General features: G+C 36.0%; 1 pseudogene; it reads right to left on the bottom strand.

Annotated features, from left to right (window-relative positions):
* Positions 1 to 1,392: 1,392 nt before the first annotated feature.
* On the bottom strand, positions 1,393 to 18,430 carry LOC141592481 (alanine--tRNA ligase-like; annotated as a pseudogene).
* Between the last annotated feature and the right edge of the window lie 460 nt (positions 18,431 to 18,890).

Here is an 18,890-nt window from a genome sequence, read left to right as displayed (position 1 = left end):
ATTTGTAATTAACAACATGAACGAGAACTTAGCGATTATCGATTACCGCACCAAAAATTAATCTAAGTCAGAAAATGAATTTTTTTTTTCAAAAAAAATAAAAATTCCGGACGAAAAACATTTTCGTCCAGACCAAGGTCCGGACAAAGAAAATTTTCGTCCAGACCATGGTCCGGACAAAAATATTTTTCGTCCAGGTCCAGACGGAAAATATTTTCGTCCAGACAAAAAATATTTTCGTCCGGAATTTTTTTTTTTTTAAAAAAAAAAAAATTTTAAAAAAAAAATTGTTTTTTTTTTTCCGGACGAAAATATTTTCCGTCTGGACCTGGGTTTGGACGAAAAATATTTTTGTCTGGACCATGGTCTGGACGAAAATTTTCTTTGTCCGGACCTTGGTCTGGACGAAAAATTTCTTCATCCATGCCCTTTTTCAACAATTTTTTGGGTGTGTGGATCGATAATCGCTAATTAAAATAAGTTTCAATAAATTAAAATAAAACGAACTATTCCCGAACGGGGTTTATTAGTAATTATTAATTATTTTTTTACGAAAACAAAACAAGACGGGAAAAATATAAGGGGAAGTGTGAGGGAGGGGTAGTTTTGGAAGTTCATTAAAATTGTCGACGATAATTAGTAAATTGTCGACGATCTTTAGCAGGCAGACTTAACTTATGCATCAACCAACCACCTCTCAAGTCTCAATGGTACGCCTTGAAAAGGTTACCTTGATGCCTTGCTGCGAGTTGCTGGCACCGATTATCCCACTATCTATCGTGATTCCTCCCCTCATCTTTACACTTCCCAAACACCGACTGACAAACGACAAAGATGATTTCACTTCTACTTGTGCCTATCTTGTGTACCTTAGTCAATTCTAGAATCTAATGTCTATAATAACTTCATTTAAACTACTCCGTATTAAGTTATGGTCCAAGATTTAATGTCTGTAGACTGTAGTACTTTCATTTTACTATTACACTATCCCCGGACATTTAAAAAGCAAGGCACAAATCAGTTTACTTGTTACTCTTTTCATTATATTTACCGTCTTATTTTCTATTCAGATTAGAAATTGGGAGGAGGATAATAATATTTGATACACTGTTTTCCTTGCTCAAAATAGAAGAGGGATATATCTCATTTAGAAACGTTTAATAAGGTGAAGGCATCATTAAAATTATAATGGAATAAGAATCAAGTTATAACTTGTACAATACGAGCGCATTAAATCTAATTTTTGTCTACTCTTGGCCAATCACGGCTATAAGACGGTCGTAATAGTTAAGTTACCTGCGAGGTTACATTGAGGCAACAAACACCATTTGTCTTTGCTGCCTTCAACATTATAGGACATAACCCGACGACATGACACCAGAGACCAGAAGGTTGGGGTCAAAAGTAACTACCCATTCTGTTGATTCATAAAGAGGTGGTTTTTAAACAAGAATATGTGTCCAGAACTGTAATACGTATTTCGTATCATCTATAAGAATACGAGTAATATCTTAATCTAAAATAAGCAACACACCATTACACACCCTTGCAGCAACAAACGTTACTAAGGGCGACGGTACAACAAGCTTTGTGGTCAACGCGTGTTACTGAAGGGTAAAAGATACCACAAACATGCTTGTAGCGACACAGTGTTCCAATCTTCAATGAGCTCACAAATCTGTAGTACAAGAATGGGAGACCACCTGGGATTATAGTGAAGAAATCAGCACGCCAGTTTAGATCAGCCAGGTCTTTGTAGATAAGTCATCAAGACAACTTCAAAGAGGCAAAGTCTGAAGCCAGTTTCACAGCCTCCTCAACATTTGATGCATCGGTACCCTAAACATCACGAATCATTTACAAGAATTATTACGAACATGCCCATGAAGAAGAAAAGGTTTCCTAATATCGGATGTCAGAGCAAAAAAAAATTAAAATAGCCAGGAAGGTCAATTTCATTTGAGCGAAGTGGAAAAGGAGAATATATGATACCCAACAAAGCCAGCCAAAATAAGTTATTGGGGACTTATTTCCGACTAAAAAAATCTTTAAGTGAAAATGCTTTCAAATGACTATACCTCAAAATCAAACAGAACCTACATCAAGGCAGTTTTCTACAATACATGAGAGTCGATTTATGCAAAACAGATATGATGCCAGAGAACAAGAGAATAGTTCTAACCTGACCCTGAGCGAGACCGCCTTTTCCTTTGCCGCACCTTCCCTTTAATGGACCCAAAGCAGTTGTTAACCACTCCGACACTTCTAAACCTTTCCATGTGTTTCCTTTGTCGGGCACTCCAGCATAAACAACAGCCTTGTTAGCAGTTTCATCCACACTGACAACCATGATCGATATCCCCTGATAACCCCACCCAAACAATAGTTAGTAATAGTTGAATGCCAACTACAGGAAAAAAAAAATTCAGTTTTGGTGCCACGAAGTTTGAGCTAGCAAAGTCCACTTGGTACCAGTGATTTGGATGATTCTACATTGGTGGTATAAGGGTTGTGTTGTTTCTTAATTTGGTAACTAAGATACATATTTCATCCCAGTCACAAATGTTTTTGATCACCAAAAAGTAGTTTTTGGGTAAATTTATGAAAAGTTAGCTTATTATTCAATGCCGATTTTCATAAACTTTGACTATGTTTTATACCCTTGGTCACGAAAGTGAAATTTTTCCTTGAAGATGGGAGTGGACAACAAAGTTAAACCATCCTAAACAATTTTCCAATTAATGCAGCAAACTAGAAACAGGAACTTCTGACAACCTTTTGCTGTATCACTTTTTGGACGGCTTCCCTAACGGCAGCAGCATCTAAACCAACATCCACGCGACAAATGCAGAAACTCTTCCCCTCTGAAATAGAGGTTTCTGCCTTCTCACTTGCAAGCTTTACTGCTTTTTGGAGATTCTCTTCAGCCAATTTTTTCTGCGCCTTCCTCACTTGATCCTAATGGCATATCGAAAATACGAAAATGAATAACATAAACCATGTAAACAAGGCCGAGTTTAAAAACTTAATACTAGCTGGAAGCCTGGAATAGAACGTCCGATAAAATAAATTATATTACCTGAAGCATAGAAATCTTTAAGCGGATATCATTTTTCTTGGCTGCTGGAATGGGGGCTGCATCCACACGGCTTCTAAGAGAAGCGACTTTCTGCACAAAATAAGAGAGTTTTCAATCAGAGGCCATACACTATACACAACTACATAAGTCACTTGTTTGACGTACAAAATTGGAAAGAAATATCACTTGCACTTAAGGCCTAAGGATAATATTGACACTTATTTGTAGGAGCCTGCTAACAAGTCTTCTCCTAAATGATTTAAGTGACACGAGAATGTTGTGTTGAGATGATACTCAAATTGGATCCTTAAAACGAAGAAAAAAAAAGGAAATTATAGAATTGATAAATCTTCATGAAAAATGCAACAGAGGCCAATGAAATTACATTCGATGATGTTAAAGTTATTGTAACATATTGATTAGAAAAAAAAAATGTTTGCTGTGAGTGGATTACCTAATCCGTAGTACACCTTCATACAAATACATAATACTCATAAGAGTACATGAAACAGACACCGTTACACAAATACATGACACATTCAAATCAGTTTGCGTGCTGAAAGAAGGAGCACAAATGACAATGTGTTCTTCCGTGTCAAATTAACCATATTTGCAGCCAAAGATCCAGATCCAACAAGGTAGAAAAATGCAGATAGTGGAAGAACCCGCTAGATTTCCTAATGCGAGTCTGAGATGATGTGTCAGTCGCATACAAGGACAATTTCTAAAGCACACTGTAAGTCTGTATCTGTACACCCGGTGTAAAACAATCATATAATTTGTAAGCTAAATATGTTGGTGATTTAAGAGTAATTACCGGTACATTTAGCGTAATTAAGATTGGTTCGTAGATGGGTAATTTCTAAATAATATAATGTGAGTTCGGGAAGTACGGAGTGTACACTCACATAATTATTTACGGAATTACGGTATAGTTTTCGGTTCGAATAACTATGACGGAGGTTGGTAGTAATTAAATTACTCGGGTTTAAATTAATTGAAACCGGAATTTCTGAAGAGTTGTGACTCTTCAGAAATACATCTCCCTGTACACTCCTTTGTCATTATAAATAGACAAAGGAATGAGAAGGAAAAGAAAGAGTGAAACAAAATCTTCTACTGCATCAAAGAACATATAACATTCTACAACAAAATACTTCTATATTACGTCTCTGTTTTTGTGTGCCAAAAATCAGAGGGCACCGTCTTATCTCAGTAGAAAGTTCGATTATACCCAGGCATTGTTAAGGGTCGAATTATTCTATTAGGAAAGCATGAGTCGATTCGGTGCGGTATTATTATTGTCAATTCCTGTTCGTGCATACTCAAGTTTTTAACAATCTAATAGAATAATTTTCGAAATCTGCCCGTAATTAAGATTGGTTCGTAGATGGGTAATTTCTAAATAATATAATGTGAGTTCGGGAAGTACGGAGTGTACACTCACATAATTATTTACGGAATTACGGTATAGTTTTCGGTTCGAATAACTATGACGGAGGTTGGTAGTAATTAAATTACTCGGGTTTTAATTAATTGAAACCGGAATTTCTGAAGAGTTGTGACTCTTCAGAAATACATCTCCCTGTACACTCATTTGTCATTATAAATAGACAAAGGAATGAGAAGGAAAAGAAAGAGTGAAACAAAATCTTCTACTGCATCAAAGAACATATAACATTCTACAACAAAATACTTCTATATTACGTCTTTGTTTTTGTGTGCCAAAAATCAGAGGGCACCGTCTTATCTCAGTAGAAAGTTCGATTATACCCAGGCACTGTTAAGGGTCGAATTATTCTATTAGGAAAGCATGAGTCGATTCGGTGCGGTATTATTATTGTCAATTCCTGTTCGTGCATACTCAAGTTTTTAACAAAATATGGGGGTACCATTTCCTTAAGTAAGGCAGAAGATTTGGAAGTAACAAGTTATATATTACTAGTTAGGAAGTATGATGGTAGTAAGCAAGGTGCACCTAGGAACTTTTCGAATATAAGAAATTCTGTATGAGGCGACTTCTAGTCTTCAACAGACCCCTATTTAACCCACCCCCAAAAACGGAATTTGAAGCCGATAAAGGGGGTTAAAAATGTTACCTTCTCCAACAGACTCCCTTCTATGCTTGATGCATCAATCACTTCCTGCTCCAGGGCGCGTGACAGTTCCTCTGCCTCTAAAGCAAAATCAGCTGTAACAGCAGTCACCCGACGAATTCCTTTGGCAATTCCTTCCTCAGATAAAAGAGCAAATGACTTTGCTTCTCTAGTATTGGATATGTGGGTTCCTATGTGGATGACAACAAATTTATTCAGAGTAGCAACACCAAAATCAATATTAACAAAAAAAACCATTGTAACTTTTAAGCCAGTTCTACACTAAAATATTGTAAGACCGCATGCTCACCAACAAACACACACACACACCTATAACAAAAACCTTTTTAGTAATTACAAATTTTGGGTGAAAAAGCATGCGGTTTTACATTAGTTACATAAGTATGTGTGCTACATCAAAAGTTGAAAATTCTGAAAACTAATAAAACCTCCACAAAATTCAGCAGAGTAGGATGCCCACTCCTCATTTTCTGGATTTGCCAATAGATCTTCTACTTTTTTCCCAATCGACACTATTCTAACGGGGTCAGGGTATATCTGCAATAAATAGCCAAAATGTTCATTCATCTAGTATGAAAAGTGTAGAGGGAGTAACCTTACACACAAGCTTACCTCCCCAAAGACGGCCCTAAGACCATTAACACGCTTGGCATCAGTGAGAGTTGCCTCTTTCGAATATACATCTAACTCGGCTTTGATTTGATCATTCACGATATTCTCAATCTTTCTCAATTCTTCACTTTGAACAGGCTTACCTGTTAACAGATGTAAGTTCAACAGTCTTTCAAATCAGTAGATCTATTACTAACTGAAACCATTTGAAAATTCATACCGTGAGAAAAGTCAAATCTTAATTTCTCAGGAAGCACAATTGAGCCCTTCTGGTCTACATGAGTCCCAAGAACTTCCTGCAGGCAACAAATGTAATGTATTCAGAGAAAATTCACAGCTATATATGGAAGCAAGGAAAAGAGAGTTGTCTTCTAAGCAAGAATGTCACTAACACGAAGCGCAAAATTTAGCATGTGAGTACAAGTATGGTTTGGAGCAATAAGTTGACGTCTGTTATAGTCCACCTGCACGGCAATAAATTTAAACCAGTGAGTAGAAGAAACCAGATACATGTGAAGGATCTGTATTCACTGTCTATCAAACACCAAACAATAAATTCGTGAAAATCATACCTTACATATGACTTTGTCACTGACTGCAAATTTACCACTTTCACTTGTAAAGAACCCAATGTGAAGAACAAAACCACCAAAAACTTGAACATTACAAACTTGAAATGTTCCAGATGGAGCTTCGAGCGATCCAGTATCAAAGATCTGTAACGAAAGGACCAAATTAAGCCTTCAAGCAGATGTATAATGTCTTGGCCAAAACACCAATATCTTTGCCACAACACCAATCATGAAATGAATGAAAATGGACAGTGTAATGTCCCACACTTTTGAGTACCAATATGAATCAGCCATGTCTTTGGCAGCTGGCACTAGCTGCTATAATTCAATAAAAAAAAAAGGATTATTTCATAGGAATAATCCAAACTAAGGCCCCTCTTCTCGTATTAATCTCAACTAAAGTTTAACTCATAATAATCCTCACTATTACATCATTTAACTTCCAATGAACCCACTTCATAAGTGACCTGATACAAAAGGTTTTTCAACAAGTGATACTGTGGGTCCACTTTTTTTTCCTATTTTTTCATGTTCTTTCTGCATTTCTTCTTCCTCCTTATACATTTTCTTCCTTCTCCAATTTCCGCATTTCTTCTTCCTTCTTTTTCTTCTTTCATTCTCCCTATATTCGCCTTTTTTTTTATGCAAACACTACTTCCCTCTTACCACTTACCAGCCAATCAAACTATAGTGATAATAAGTTTGATTTAATATAATAACCAGGAATTAAATATATCAATTAAAATACAAAAGGGATGTACACACAACTTGGTGACGGCTTAGAAATAATCTGTCAAATCGTCAACGTATAGTTCAGTTTAGAGCAAGTGTTGATATGTGCATGGTATTACAACTTTATAATTTTCTAACCCGTAGTTTATCATGAAAGGTTGATACAAAATGAGATTATAAAGAACAACAATATTTAGCGTGTCCACAAATCTGTTAACGATACATCGATGTCCGACTTCAACCAATAATCTTCCTCATTGGTAGTTGGAGATCAAGGAAATTGTCAATTGGAATGATTTGGGGAAAAAATGTTAGAGATTTAATTAAAGTTAGATCTGATAAATTTTGAAAAAGGTTCGGGGTGAAATTGGGAAAAATATAAGAAATGGAATAGTAGACTGATAATTGATGAAATGAACATCAAGTATGAACATGAACAAATTTGTATGATTGAATTTGTTAATTACTGGTAGTGAAAACCAAGTATGTTGAGAATACCAGATTTGTTTACAAGTTGGTGATGCTTCAAAAATAAAAAAAACAATCACCTGCTAATCAGGTTCCCGGTCACCCATGTTATTTTAAGAAGAAAGTACATATAGTCTGGTTTATTGTGGGTTAAAATGTAGTATGGGTTATTTTGAGAAGATGGGTAATAGACTGGATTATTCCCATGAAATAACCCTAAAAAAATGAGCATGCTATTGTGTAGACAAACTTCAAATCCTACATCCCCAAATTAAATTAATCAACGTGTTAGTTAAGATACATATCTATATGACGAGCAACCTTAAGTTTCTACGAAATTTATTATGCTGCGTTTAAGGGCATAACGTTCTGTGCATATGTATCACTGCCCTACAAGAAAGTAGTCTCTTTGTTTTAGGTTCCTGCATCAGTAAGCAGGTGGGAGAGAAGAGCACCCACACTACACAATGACTCCAAAGCTTACCTCCCCAAAGACAGCCCTACGCCCATAAGTCCAACTACTGCTCTCCAACTTTCTGATTTTAAACACTGACCCAGAACAATGTTACAAAGACCTAGTACCATAATGCTTTAACCAACACATGAACAAGAATCAGGAAAAAGAAGGTTCATCGGGTTATAAACAAACAAGCTAAGGCAAATAAAGCCTATCAGATAACATAACAACAGAGCACTCAAAAGCTTTTAGCAAAAAATGGCAATATACCTGACCACCTTGCTCAGCATAGAAGCTTGTGGACTCAAGAACGATGCCAACTTCTTTGCCAGCTTCAGCACTCTCCAAGAACTCTGATCCAGTGTATATAGCTTTTACTGTAGTTTGATGATCCTACAAAACATGATCGTGGCATGACAGAGAATTAAACTAAGAGCGCCTTTAAAAAGTGAGATGCACAGGACACTCAGTTTCAGACTTCTAGCTAAACAGCCCAAGATGAATTCTGAAATAACATGGTCCTTTTACATGTGAGTAAAACTGCTATCACGAGCATGAATACTAAGTTGATTTGGAGTCGGTTAACATTAATCATCATTTGAAACTGTCAACACGTTAAATAGGAAAAGAGAAACGAAAAAACAAAAAAGGAAAATAAGATAAATACTCAACATATAAAAAAGCTACAAAGTCATAACAACGTAGAAAATATTTCGTTTTTCAAAGAAATAAACTGACAAAAAGGGGAAAAAAAAACAATAATAATTACTTCCTCTGTTCAAGCCATTTCCCTATACTGTTCAAGATATCCCTCAATATTTTGGGATATGTTGTGGATTGGGTTAAGTTAATGCAAAATGAAATATTAACCATAAAGGAATAATATATTGGAACAGGAAAAAAATCAGAATTTTGGGGGTGATAATAGAAAGTGAATATAAAATGCAATCCCTTCACCTCAAAATGTAACTCCTCTATCATTACAACCTACATATGACCTTTACCGCTCAAAAAGAGATGGTCTAACCATGGAAATTTGGTGAGGTTATTGCATAAAGGGCTTCAAGCTGAATAATAGAAAGTGACTGTACTAACCTGGAACCAAACATACTTGTTTGAGTCATCAGTAGTAGGAACTCCGTTCTTGTGCATCGATGCCGTGGCATTAGCATCCATCACAATTGCACCACCAGCTTGCTGGAGCACATTATAATTAAATTACTAGGAAAAACTTTGGACTCATTCATTAGGAATTTATTATATTTCATTTTCTTCAAAAAAAATACTGAAGAACAAGAAATCCAATCCAAGGCTAAAACCACACACCTTATTTTGAGCACTCCTAGATCTTTCCCTAGCTTCTTCCATGGCTTTATCAAAACCCTTCACGTCGACCGCCAAATTTCTTTCTTCTGCCATTAACTGAAAAGTAATCACAGCAAAACCAAAGGTTGATGGGTGGTAGATGTACTTCAAAAATGTATTATTAAATTATTAAAATCCCATCAATTACAGGTTAAATCTAAAGGGAAGCCATATGTGTCCCACAGTACAAAAGCATCCTGCAATAAAGGACTCAAGAAATCAAAGAAAATCTTATAATTACTCAACTCTGATTAAGGGTATTTCTTGTCCATATTTTCCATATGCCAGCAAGGCACAACTAATGCAAGGAAAAAATTTTGAAGTATGGGGGAGATAGCATGGGAGACAGGACTAAATAACACTAAGTTGTCATCATAACTGAAATCACGCCATCCGCTTCCTAAAAAGTAACATGGTCTGGCTTGAATCCAAAACACAATCTCTCTATGACCCTACATATAAGAACTTACTAAACCTGTGGATCAAATCTCTATGCACTTTTGTATCACAACATAGCATTAGCATAATTCTTAAGTAACACTCAGGATATCAAAAACAGTGACACTTCCTCTAAATGGAAGACAAAACCAAGACAATATGGAAACAGATGTACCTGGCCACTCAATGTCTTTCCTTCAACCTCCTGAGCAGCCTTTTTGAATTTCTCGATTCCCTAGGAACAGATTAACTTCGTCATTAATTTACTTAATATTCATCAGATTCGAAAATGACTTCTTCTTTTACCAATGGAGCCCAATATTCATTACCATTTGCGTTTGGAACTTGGTTATTGATGCAATAAAGCAAAATAGCCAAGTTCTGTGCACTACTTTTTGTGTGTTGTAGCTGTCGGTTGAAACGAATTTCACTATGGGTTTTCCACAAACAATATACGTGTTTATATAATATAGGTAAAGCTAATACATCTTGTTCTCCCCCTTCTCCCATTTCAAGTGCATGGTCCTAACCTTAAGCAAAGTTTTCCCGAAGCTGGCCTCCTCAGCTGCAATGACATCTTTGATATGTTTCTCGTGTTGTTTTAACTCTGGAAAAACATCACCCATCAAGTTCACCAAAGTGGGTACTAACCTGAAGCAAATCACAAATTCAAATTAGACATGCCAGTAAATACAGTATCAACAATACCTACAGCAGACTTGGACAAGAAAATTTCTTGGACCGGTAATTACACCAAAGATAATCAACCACCTACCCGTTGAAAAAACCTTCCTGCCCTTTTAAGACTTCACTCCAGAATGTAACGAACAGCTCGACGAAGTATGCGCCTTAGGACATATTCACGACCTTCATTACCTACAAAAGTCAAAATTATAGCGTTAAGGATGGCAGTTACCAGAACTCTGTGCCCCTCGACAACAATGGCAGGTTTCAGTTACCAAATAAAAAGCTGTAACAAACTACATCATTGATTTTAGAAAAAAAAAAAGGCTATGCATTAAAACATCACAACTCTTATATCTTCATTCTCATACAACTATACTTATTGCAAAAATACACACATTAGAGAACGAGAAACAGAAAATAAGTCGAGATTTAGCTAATCACTTCTAGAACTATCACCGCTTAATGAAACAATTTATATAAAAGACATCCTTAGTCTCCAAGAAAATCCCTGTAGCCAGTCACCATAACATTTTCATAAATACCTTACAAATAGAAGCTTTAAGGTCATGAGCAAGTAGACCAAGTTGAGAAAAAATCATAAATTACAAACACACGATACACAAAGTCTTGCTTTCACAATTCACATATACCAGTTTCACAGCTTGACCTTCCTAATTAGTAAGGTCAGTCAGACTTTCTTTAAAATTTGAGGGAAAACATGGTAATAAATCTTGGTTGGAATGTGTTCAAGCAACATTTGATACCATTGGAAAACTGATACTTTCACTTACATGTGACCATTCTATTAGAAGAGACTGAGATTGGTCCCTTTTCCTTGAGCGTCAAATTTCAGAAGCTAAGAATTTTTCATGTCAGTCGGAAAACATTTTGATCCTTGCACAAGTCTAGCACAATGTTCTAACTTAGCATCATGCACAGTTACACAGTTCCAGATTCATGGGCCCAATCCCCCGACCATTTGACCGTGCGCAGTTCGTCAGAATTAGCGGACCAGTTCGCTGTTACTCTCGAACTGTTTTTATGACGGAGGAAGGCCTTAATACAATCTCAAGCCTTGGCTTCAAACCAATATCAATAATTATTTGACCAACGTGTAGCTATTGGCTGTGAAAACTTTCCTATACCTTCAAATCAATTATTTTAGCACAACGAAAGTTATATTCCCTCAACTGTTTTCGGTAGAAAATGAGAAAAACCATAATTTGGTTTCACATAAAAGTTAATTCTTATGCACCTATCTATTTAAACTGAAATTGGTTCATTATCTCAGTAACCCTTTCGAACCCAGTTCATTGTACTCCTTCCAATCCAATCCAATCCAATGGTAACATTTACTTTTTGGGGGTCAACTTTCGAAAACTTTGACTGTAAATATAATGAAAAGTATTCAATTTTGAATATAGAAACTAACAAATTTAGATTTGTTACGAAAAAGTTCTTGTGAAAATAAATAAAAAAAATTAAAAAAGTCGTGTTTACATGAAAAAAATCCGGTCAAAGTGTCACCTTGAAGACCACCCAAAAGTAAATGTTACCATTGGATTGGATTGGAGGGAGTATGAAGCTTTCTATGAACTCGAACCCGTTCCTCGAACCGAACTGAATCCTGAACCATGTAACACTGTCATCGATCACTTTATATACTGTAATTCTAGGTGTTTTAATAAGATTAGTCTGTAGCAGCTAATAGTCATTACTCTTGACATCTTGTATGCATTATGCAATGTTTACAACAACCAGATATAGATGTTCCTTGCTTCCACGTGGTTACTCAAAATAGGATTACTAAGCTATCACTGCAGGTTGCACAGAAACAGCAGCAGCAGCACCTACAAAGCTGACGCCATGCATTAAGACTATACCTGGACAAGAACCATCAGCAATTGCAAAAGAAAGTGTCCTTATGTGATCAGCAACTACCCTATAAGCCATGTCAATGTTGTCTACATCATCAGGACCAACTTTTCCTGAATATGGGCGAGCACCTGTTGCCTGCATGTCAAATAAGAGACAGACAACAATAATCAATTAAATCATAATCTATACTGCATATAAAAAAGCCCCGATCAAAGAAAGGGTCACGATATCAACACAGAATTAAATTTTCCCAATAAAGATGGCATTCCAAATCAAAGTAGCGTCTGGGAAACCCACAAATGCTACAAGACAGTAAGAGAGAGGCGTTTAACAGACACAATAATTAAGAGAGACATGTAAGATCTCAAACCTTGGCTTCAAACCAATATCAATATCAATATCACAATTCCCAACCCTAATACGATGGGAAGAAAATACTCAGCAAGTATCAGGTTCAAGCTTTCAAAGCGCAATATTAAGCAATTACTTGCAGGTATCCAACTAAATGTCACTGTTAGTTGTGTGGTTCTTTTCTGCTAAGTGCCGCCATGATGCTCTCAGAGTATCATTCTGAATATATACATACATACATACTAGCAAAATTAGTTTTATTCGCCAAGAAGGTTATAAATTAATCATGGAATATTTAAGTGAGTTAAATGAATATAAAATTGTACACTTAAAATATGTAACTCAGTTCTATCCTTGACTAGCAAAGCAAAGAACTACCACAGCCAAAAGTCCCAGGCAGAGGAATCAGGAATGACATAACAGGCCTCGAGCAAATTTTCCAACACAAAAAGTTCTAAACTCATACTTTCCGTGAGGATTAACGAGAAACATGATAAAAACAATTCATTCATATTTAAGTTTACCTGTTGGATTGCGTCAAACAAGGGCATAAAAACATCGGTATCATAATTGCTCATCTTATCTTGAAGAATAGACGTCAATCTTTCAAAACCCATTCCTGTGTCGACATGTTTGGCAGGGAGGGTTTTAAGAGAGCCATCAGACTCCCTGTTGAACTGCATAAGTTAAGGGCATTAGCAAACCATATAAGAGCAACATGTCACGGTGTCACCTATCATTAAACACAAGAACTCCTACTTTTTTAGTACTCCCCCATACCTTTTTATTTCTTTCCATTTGATATGAGCACAATTCTTAAGGGAAATTGCTTTAAAAATAAAGTAGTACAACTGGGATCCTAATTAGGGAGAAATAAGTTCATTCAGAAAAAAATAACCCCACTAGTATCACTAATTCACTACTACCACTCCAGCCACCACTAGAATTACACCACCATCAAAAATCACTAACCAACAAAACTAACATTATATTATACTAGAAATCAGTCGACATTGCACTATGATGTTATTTTTTGCAAAAAGCCATTGTAAGAGCGAAGAAACCTTAGGACACTGTGAACAATAAATCAGCAATGGAATCAACAAAATATAACTAACAAAATAATACCTGGATAAAGACAAGATTCCAAATCTCAATACAGGTGGGGTCATCATTGTTGACCAGTGATGCAGCATCACGATTACCAATCCTATCGAAATGTATCTCGGTACATGGACCACAAGGGCCAGTATCTCCCATCTCCCAAAAGTTGTCCTATTTCAAGTCAACAACAGCCCACAAACAACACATCTATAAATTATCTACATTAAGCATGTAAGATTAAGCAGAAATACAAGGCTCCGAACAAACTTCAAATGCGATGAACAATTTAACAATCGAAGTGTGGATGCATAAAGGGGTCTCAACTCTCAAGTATCCTTTCTATTACTATACACCAACTGTAAGGGACATTCAATTACTATTAGACACTTCTAGGTTGTCCATGGTTATTAGTGGAATCGACAGGTTTGAAGCCCCTATTTACGCACCTTGCAACCAAAAGGCAGCACACGTTCAGAAGGAAGTAAGTTAAGCCAAATATCTCTAGCCTCTGTGTCTGCAGCAAGGCCAGCTTTTTCATCACCACCAAAATAAGTAGCATAAATTCGGCTTGAAGGTAATTTGTAAACCTGTCAGCAAATGAAGAACATGGTCAGGTAAAAAGTAAAAACCATATTAGTTTATGAAGTCCAAACTAAACTTGTATTCCTGCAGCTCACGGAAAGGGGCTCAGGCTATTAGAATATTTTACAAAAAATGAACGTCGATAAACAAACAAAACGGCACGTAATCACCAAAGCAATTAATAGTTTCAATCCATTTACCACAGTCAACAGTTCCCAAGCCCATTCAATGGCCTCTTTCTTAAAGTAATCGCCGAAGGACCAATTGCCAAGCATTTCAAAAAATGTGTGGTGGTAAGTATCTTTCCCCACATCGTCAAGATCATTATGCTTCCCGCCTGCCCGGATACATTTCTGGGTATTGCAAGCACGCTTCAGTTCACTCAATGGACTGTTGGGATCAACTGTTCCCAGGAAGATTGGCTTGAACTGATTCATCCCTGATCAATTAGAGAAGTAAAAACCAAAAAATGTCCATCAGCAAAAGATAAAGAACACAGCTCTCCATCCAGTATCATTCATTTGTGACTAAACAAAAAGCTAATAATCTGAAGGTGCTGATTTTTCCAAGGCATCATTTAGCACAGTCTCCATATGAAATACTCAAAACAACCTAATCGAACACCCTTTTCTGAAAGGAAACAAACAACCTAATACATATGAAACACAATCTCCATCTACATGAAGATGTAAACAAAATTTATCATCAGATTCCTTAAGTTTTATCTAATAAAGGTATATCACATCCAATAAGGAAAATCAAACACTACCCATATCAGAATTTCCAGCAAAAACTCAAAACCAAACAGGGGCGAAGGGAGGCGGTAGCAAAGGGTAGCGGTCGCTACCTGGAGCCCGAAAAAATAAATGAGAAAGATGACGTTTTGCTACCCCTTTCTGATGGCTGAAGTTGAAATATAAATACAAATAAAACCTTGTTATTGGCAACTCTTTGGCCTTTGCTGAAGTGGTAAAGTTGGGCGCTTAGGTTCTCTCACCTAACGCACCCGTGTTCGATTCTCACAACAATCATTTCTAAATTTTCTTTCCAATATTTTTTGTTTTTCTTCATCATGGAGCTAATGGTTATACGCCCTATACTTGATACTTAATACTTGATATTCAGTGATTTCCTTTCAAAGTTGTAATTGAATTTTTATTTTATTACCAACTCATTTAGTAATTAACTTAATGAAAAATTAAAAGGTAACTACTAATATTTGGTACTACCTATTATGTACGATTATACTATTTTACAAATTATTACTTGTTACTCCCTCCGTTTCAATAATTTGTTTACCTATTTTATTCTTTGTGGGTGATATTTCAATCAAAGGTAAACAAATAATTGAGACGAAAGATGTATATTAATTTGTTATAAATTACAAATTGTGACACTTTTATGAGTTGTTAAACGGTTACTAGAAGTGTTAAACTAATCGGACTTAGGGCACAGACTCAAATACGCAATAAACAATTTCGCTACCCCGTATAGAAAATCCTGGCTTCGCCCCTGAAACCAAGCATTAGATTTCAAAAAAAAACAACAGAAATCCAATAACAGAGATTTAACGTACCAGCGTTAGCAAAGAGGAGAGTAGGATCATTGACAGGAACAACAGGACTAGATTTCCAACATTTGTGCTCTTTATTTCGGAAAAAATCAAGGAAAGTGTATCTAACTTTTTCAGAATGCCAGTCAATAGTGGATTGGTGAGTCATGATTGTTGCTGTGAAAGAAGATGGAGATAATCTGGGTTTGTTAATATGAAGAAGATGAGGAAATGGAGCGGAGACGGCTGCTGAGAATTGACGACTAATGCAGTTAAACCCTCTTACATAATCAACCTTCATCCATTTGATTGCTTCCTGTTCAACGTAGAATCAATTAAAAAGCAACTTTTTCCTATTTTAAAGCACACTACACAACTGACATCACATTAACCACTACGGAATATTAATCAAAAGAACAAATCACCAACTGGTTTGTTGGTCAATTTACCGATCACCTTAGCGCTAGCTGAATAAAAAATGGTTACAAAAAACACATAAAACCGGGTACCAAAAAATGGTCTCTCGATAACTTCTTGTGAGACCGTCTCTCCCAAGTTTTTGAGTTATAATATTTATTTATTTATAATAAAATGATTATACAATAGATAAATTAACAACCTATTAAAAGTAACATATATTAAAATCTATACAAGCAATTATATACTAAAATATTTTTCATATTGTAAAACAACTGCTCATTATATTAAATTCCAATTTAAGGGAATAATTAAACATGCTTAAATTAGACAGATTTGATATGTTATATGTATCTTTAACTACCATAGATTAATATACAACGGTTCCAAAATAAATATTAATTTGCTTAATTGATACGTAAAATCAAAAATCACAGAAAAATAATCATCATTATTCTTGAAAAAACTAGAGAAAATAGAATCAAAGAGAATATTTGATTATAAAATTCAAACTAGGGAAAAAACAATTCTACTAATAAAGATGGATCAACAATTATCGAAAACATATACCAACTTGAAGCTAATAAATGGGAGACGGATACCTCCGTCTTAAGAAAGACTAGCTGAATTTAAAAACTGCAGATTAGCTCATACAAAAATTATGAAATGAGAAGAAAATGGCAGAAGTACAAAATTTAGAGTTAATGGAAGATAAATTTACCAATTTTGAGCAAAATAATCCGATAAAAATGACCACAATAGGACGAGGAAAACGCAGGTGTGAGGGAAACTTGAGGGTTTAATTTGAGGGGATGGAGAGACGATGTGGGTGTGTTTTGAGGTTTTATATGCTTTCTTCATACACAAATTGTTTAATGAGACGGTCTCTTAGCATAAGACCGGCCCATTAACTTAAAAGGCCCATATTGTATGAAGTGATTTAAGTGACACAAATTGTTTAATAAGACGGTCTTATGCCATAAGACCAACCCATAAACTGAAAAAACCATTCCTATCTTAAAATAAGCCCAATTAAAACAAAACCCACATTTTCCATATCTCACCCTCACTACTCTCCACTATCTCCATATCGTCTTTTACTCAAATCCTTTCTATGTTCCCCCACTTCCCCAGTAGCACGCCATGGTCCGTCCTTTAGGGTGTGTTTGGATAGCAAAAGTGGAGGGAAAGGGAGGGGAGGGAGAAGGAGGGAAGAGAAAGGGATGGAAGGGAAGGGGAGGGAGAATGGAGGAGGACATTTTCCCTCCAAATCTTGCCTTTGTTGGAGAGGAAATAATTTGGCTTAGAGGGGAGAAGTGGAGGGATTCATTTTCCCTCCCCTCAAAATCCCTCCACCTCCATGTTGCTAACCAAACAAAGGATTTATCATCTCTTCCTTTCCCTCCCCTCTCTTTCCCTCCAAATCCTCCTATCCAAACAGACCCTTAGTCACCGGATTAACGGCCATCACTAATTGTTGGATTCGCCGCCTGCGTCAATAACGACTAACGACCCCTATCATTCGGCTGGCCACAAACGTCGTTAATTTCCATCATAAATTTGTAAGTTTTTAACTCAATATACAATGTTCTCTAGTTAAAGAATTGGTCATGAGACATGAAACATAGAAATCATGCTTTATAAAAGATATAATAAAAGCCTTAAAACTTGAAGTTCTCAGCCTAAAAATACCAGTCGTTAAACTTAAATCCTACTTTGCATCAAGTTACAAATCGATCAATCATGATATATGAAAAATTCAAAATAAAATTGCTAGTTTTGAAGTTAAAATTGCCAGATTAGTAAATCCCAATTTTGGTGTAAATTGTAAACCATTGGTGAGTATTCTAAGCTTTTAAAACTCATATACTTGAAATTAAAGATCAAAAATTTCAATCTAAAACAATATGTATAGTTTTGAATACAAAATATTGAGTATTCAAGTTGAGACAACTAGTTATCAAATGTTAGACGTACTACATTTTCACAGAAATTTGAAACCTCCAATATCAAATCTGGATTCCGCTTGTTGTTGACGTGATCATCGACGTTCTTCTTGCTATGTCATTAGTTAGTGAAGAAGAAAAACGGCGAGTACTAAACGCGACGGAGTGGTGGTAGGGAGGTCCGGCGATGGCGGCGGAATAGTTGTTCGTCGTGTGATTGTTAATCGTGTGTTTGGTGGATGGGAGTAGAAAGCTTTCATTTGTATTCTATTTTCTTTAATGTGGTTTGATTTTAGCTTTTTGTTTGGGCTACTTCTTCTATTGGACCCGTCCTATGCTATATGACGGTCCTATAGGAGAGTTGCTGATTGGGTCGTCTTATGTTATAGGACGGTCCTATAGGAGAGTTGTTGTTCTTCATATAATACGTTTCTCATTATTGGGCTTTTTTAAATCAGCTCGACCCAGATCCAATATGGTGTTTAAAAACCGTATTGTATATGTGGAAATTCGTATAATTCAAACAGTATGTT

Source organism: Silene latifolia, chromosome 7 (genome assembly GCF_048544455.1).
Source record: "Silene latifolia isolate original U9 population chromosome 7, ASM4854445v1, whole genome shotgun sequence".
In the NCBI taxonomy this organism is placed as follows: Eukaryota; Viridiplantae; Streptophyta; class Magnoliopsida; order Caryophyllales; family Caryophyllaceae; genus Silene; species Silene latifolia.
This window is presented reverse-complemented; position numbering and strand designations above follow the sequence as displayed.